This window comes from Anguilla anguilla, chromosome 3, assembly GCF_013347855.1.
Source record: "Anguilla anguilla isolate fAngAng1 chromosome 3, fAngAng1.pri, whole genome shotgun sequence".
Lineage (NCBI taxonomy): Eukaryota > Metazoa > Chordata > Actinopteri > Anguilliformes > Anguillidae > Anguilla > Anguilla anguilla.
The window spans coordinates 62,337,517-62,343,022 of NC_049203.1; positions in this window are offsets into that span (position 1 = coordinate 62,337,517).

Genomic DNA, 5,506 nt, shown 5'->3' on the forward strand with positions numbered 1-5,506 from the left:
AGGTATGGATACGCTGCACAGGTGAATTGCACACTTTATGTGCAACGTATATTGATTATGCAAAGTGTTTGATTTGTCTCTTGTTTAAAATATACACACACACACATACACACTATATCTAAATGTGACAATTTGCCACCATTTGTGAGAAGCGCTCTTTCATACCTTACATATGGTGAAAATATCTTGCTTTGAATTGCTGTTAATTTCAATGGATCCCGGGTCCTTGAACTAAATTTTATTGAGTGGCAGTGACCATGAAAGTTCAAATGAAAGGAAGATGTGTTTTTTTCTTTGTTCATTTATTTAATTTGACAGATAATGAAATGTGCTGGGTCCTCAACAGTGCTTTCAGCATGGTGTAGCAGAATAGATTTTGAAACGTGTACTTCTGTTAGTTATATAAAATATAAACGGTATTGCTAGTGTTTCAGAAGCAAATCATCTTAGTGAGAACATCCACGTTGTCTCAGTGGATGCATTTTCCACACTTGGTGAAAAACTGTGTGAAATCCATTGGCAAACAACACTCCTTAGAAGTATTTTGAGGAAGACTGCCTGCTCTGAAATATTTTGTATGTGAAATTGCAGGGAAAAGGCCCCAGTTTGCACGCGACTACAGTGCATACATGTGCAGATTCTACGCTTTGTCTTTTTCAGGTAATAACAAAAAAAAACATCAATTTTTTTTAGAGGTGTTTCTGTATATCTGTGGGAGCACTGCCATTATACATAAAAGCAAAAACTGTCAACTTTGAGCAAACAACAGGAACCCAAAAGCACTGTGGTAAAATCAATTTAAGATGGGCAATGCATGTATTATTGCTGGGGGGGGGGGGGGGTCTCAAATGATTTGTGGAGCAGGGGGTATTTGTTGTTGTACTTTTTCTTCTTCTTCAGGCCTTTGTTGTTATTCCTGATTGCATCTTCACGACGACAACAGCATTTGCAAGCCCCACAGCGGCTGAATTAGCATCATTCAGCAACTTCAAACACCCCTGAGCGGGTCCCGGTCCTGAACAACACATTTCTACTGCCGCTATTGTACCCTCAAGAAAATATGGGAGGATAGTGAAGGCAGGGGGGTGGGGTTGTGGAGGTTCGGGGGGGGGGGGGGGGGGGGGGGGGGAGGGGCTGGTTGGGGGGTGCATTAGCCATCCTTCCATTTAGCCCAGATCCCTAGACACATTGAAGTAATTACTCATTTAATCTTCAGGTACACACGAGAAGTGAAACAGGAAGCTGTACGTCTCTATTTCCTCTGTCATTGTTATTGCACGGCAGCCCTGCCGCGTGTTTGGGCCATCCTCATTTTTATTATTATTAAATTATCTTCACTGAGCTGATGAATTGTTCGTGGATGTTTTTAGTGCAGTCACAGCCAATTCCTGTTGCTGTTTCAGCACGGTCCTGAGCTTAGCCCAGGATGATATTGGATAACATTTGTTAACATTCTGTTACCCTCTGGTTTTATCGCACTTTTATTGGTCCTAGTAACACTGGATTATAATGTGATTATGCTTGGTACTTAAAATTGCCAGTAGTGTTATTTTTTTGTTTATCAACAACTCGAGGCAAAATCTGCAGAATGTCTATCACATTTTTGCGTGTTAGTTCAAGCAATTTTCATCTACCATATTTTGAAAGCTCAAGAGTAGAATGTTCAACAGCTGAGATAAAAAATAAAATAAAAATAAAAAAACAGGATTTGTTAATAAAGGACTATCATAGCTGAGTCATCTGCACTGTCTTCTCAGGCAATTTCCATGACCCAGTGTCCCTGGCAGTGTGTACAGGAGCCTTGAGCTTTACAGCTACTGTATCCACCAAATCCAAATGATTTCTTTTCCTTTATTTCTATTGCTGAATGTGCGAGCATGCCTCATTGGCTCACAAGCACAGTTGTTTTCAGAAAACAAGTGCTGCTTCCAATGACCTTGTCAATGAATTTTCATTTGTCCAGTGTTTGCGGACACTTGGCCTGATGATCAATATTTTGGTTACTTTTTTTTTTGTATCTTTATCTGAGATCATTTCTTCATTCTCCATGGTTGTGCGCCACTCTGTTTTTGGCATTTTTGAGATGGAAGTATATTTGAAAAGTCTGTGGTTCTGGTGCCATATCTTTATCATCTTCTGTCATATCATACTTTAGAATGACAGAAGAAATGTCTCCTCATTTCAAAGCCTTGCCATAGAACCTGGCATAGCCAATTTCCAGAAATGATTAAAAATGTGTGTGTGTGTGTGTGTGTGTGTGTTTATGAAATTACATGCATTAAAGTGTCAATTGTCTCATTATTATTCCAAATGTGTATCTGAGGCATGGACACTGCACCCGTTGCTTTAAAAAATTAATTAGTAATTATTGTGTTAGTATTTTATTCAGAACCTTATTGAATGCCCATTGAAGACCCAGAAAAGCTGGGCATCCTTTGTTTGGAGTCGTGAGGAGCTGGTGCATGCGGTCTTGTGTAATTGCCTTGTGGTACTGGGCTGCCAATGGCTTTTCAGGGCTCGACACTATCATTTTTTCTAAGGGGCACTTGTGCTTGTAAGTTGAAATATTTAGAACCACATAAATGCATCCCAATTAGTAAATGTTAGTTAATTATTTTTTACAGTAAGCACACATCAATTTTCAGGAGCAAATGCTGCTAAAATGGGAGCACTGTAGAGCCTGGTTTTGTTACGGGTAGCTCCATGATTTAAAAAAAAATAAATAAATAAATAAAAAAACATATTTGCAACCTTCTCACCTTCTCTCCTCTCCACAGATTGGACAGCTGTCTTCTTGTGTGCATCCAATGAGCTGGCAGAGGTGGCTGCGATGTTTTTGGAGAACGAGGAGCGGTGGTGAGGGGGACTGGGGGGGGGGGGGGGTTGGTGCTGTCGTACCGCCCTGCACCGGGTCAGGCCGCAGCGGTTGGCTCATCCTCATCAATGTCAGGGCCGCTGTGTACATGTCTGATCCCCCCGCCCAGCCGAGAGCCAAGGCATAGCCACGCTCGGTTTGATCAGCTTTTTGAGTGGGCTTAATCTTGTCAGCCTCGACAATGAGACCTGATCTCCTCTGTTCTTTTTTTTTTTTCGGCAACGGGAACCGGCCAGCGGCTCCTCCCCTATTCAAACAGTCCCACGGATTCTCCCGGAATCCATAATCATTTCTATTAGGCGTTTTAAATGTATCAAACATTCGGAAGTTAAGGCAATGATCTGCATTCATCCTGACATAAGCCAGCCTGGGCGAATACAAAATGGTTCTGTTAAAATCCAATAGTCCTTTTTAACTGCCTAAGATATGCAAGAAGGAAAGAATGTAGTGGGGGTGGGGTGGGGTGGGGTGGGGCGGGGTGGGGGGTATGGGGGGGTGTTGGGGTGACTGTTGAAAGAGTCTGGAGACAAAAAAGAAAATCAGAGAATTCTGTGATGACTGAGCTGCGAGACTGAGAGACAAAGCAGCAGGATCCAGAATTACCACAAGGCTTCTTAAAATCCTCAACAGAGGGCACTTAATGGAGCGATTTGCAGATGAGGATTCCTTTCAGTAAATTGGCTGTGCAGAAAAGACTATGCCATGGATAAATGAGACACTGGTGATTGAGCAGGACTGTTCTGCTATAAAAAATTTTAAAAAAACGCCCATATTCATTCCGAATGAGGAATTCCATCATGCAGTAACGAGCCTGCTTTTCATGATTTTAAAGCAAACGACAAACAAGGGGGAAATTACCATCGTCTGGCTTCAGCTGTGGCCAGGGCTTCTGTTGCTTGCACACAATCACACAGGTAAAATTCTGATGGGGTCGAGGTATAGCATATATAGCTTCCCACATCAAATTAGATTGGGCGTATTCAGGGTGGTACGGCTCAGCCCAGTTTCTAGCCAGATGCGCTGTACAGTAGACCTACGGTTAAATCGTGGCCTGTGTAAACTTCAGGCAACTTTAAGTAAGCATTCACCAAACACCTTAATTAGGCTAGTGCTACAATTTTAATTGCTTTTAATGTCTTCAGGGTTTCTGACAGAAAATCAAATCAAGGTGATGCTGTTTTTTTTTTTAGTCTCAAATTACAAGTTCCATTGAATAAGTTATAGGCTATATCACTCCTTGTATTAAGTGCAGCATAAAGACTGACAAAATCCATGTGTATGTTCACTGCACACTATTTAGTTTGCTTAGAAATAGAAAGTAAGCATGTATTAAGTTAAACGAATACCACCAGAACTTTTTCTAAACTAATGTAAGGTGAACATTGCTGCCCATGGTAATTTCCTTGGTTTCTTTGCCTCTTCTTACAAGTTGGTCTGTCAGGGTAGGTTCATTGATGGAACCTGAAGTTTGGTCTGGCTTCCAGTTAACAGGAAGAAGGCCATTACTTGCCTTTTCTCCCATATATTATTTTAAAAAACTTTAAGTGGAAAAATTAATAATAATCAGACCATTACGATTGCCATCCATTGTCTTGCTAGATAGCTACCGTGCTTTAATTTGAATTTTAATGCCAAGTGACCTTGGTGTAAATAACGTAAAGTACTACAAATATGCAATATTGACATTGTTTGGCACTGATTACTTTGTTAAATGCACTAGTATCTTGTTATTATGTTGTTTATTTCATGTTTGCTTGTTAACAATCAGTTAAGTCTCCCTAGCTTCACTTTCAACTGTTGCGTCTACAGTATATTACTGTGGAAATTCCTGGCCTTGTCCTGCATTCCGATTGAACTATAAGGCCAATTTATAACGTATATCGATATGGCAATAAAGTGTATTGACTTAATGGCTGGACAAAATAGGAGTTTGGAGTATTAATGTCAAAGCTATCTATCAGGGAGTATGAATGCCAAAAAAGTTGTGCTGAATGCTGTTCTGTGTTATGACCTGGAACTTAGGGTTGGACTGAGGAGCAGTTGGAAATTTTATTGGAATGGCATTGGAAATTCAAAGGAAATGTACAGCACCAGCCCAGAGCCAATGCAGTAACTGCAATTACACCAGAATGTGGCCTGTGAGAATGTAACTAAAGGTGTTATTTAATCATGCAAAAAATAAGGCATCAGAAATGCTGAGCTCCATGAAAAATATCGGTTTTCTTTTGTTTTTTTTTTGCTTTGTGGTCCTCCTTGCGTTTAGTCCAAACATGCTGCAAAATGCCAAGCATAAGGTGCTATCCTGAGAGTATGTTGTGCAGAGTTGCCAATTTTGGTCAGTTGACTGGATGGAGTGAGATTTACTGAGATTGTGAACCGAGTGAGGGGTGTGTGGTTAAGATGACTGGAGGGTGTGGCTGGGGGGGTGCTGTCAAATGTCGGTAGCCAATTGACAGTCTCTGTAATGTTTATGAACCAATCTGATTTTGTCCTGTCAGCTGGTACATAATTTTTTTAATCAGGGAGAGGCTTTATTTTCAGTTGGTCTTTTTATTTGGCCTGAGACGTGATTGGGCGGCGTGAGAGTGTGAGAGAGTGCCTGAAAGTGTGTGTCTCACACCAAAGGCATGC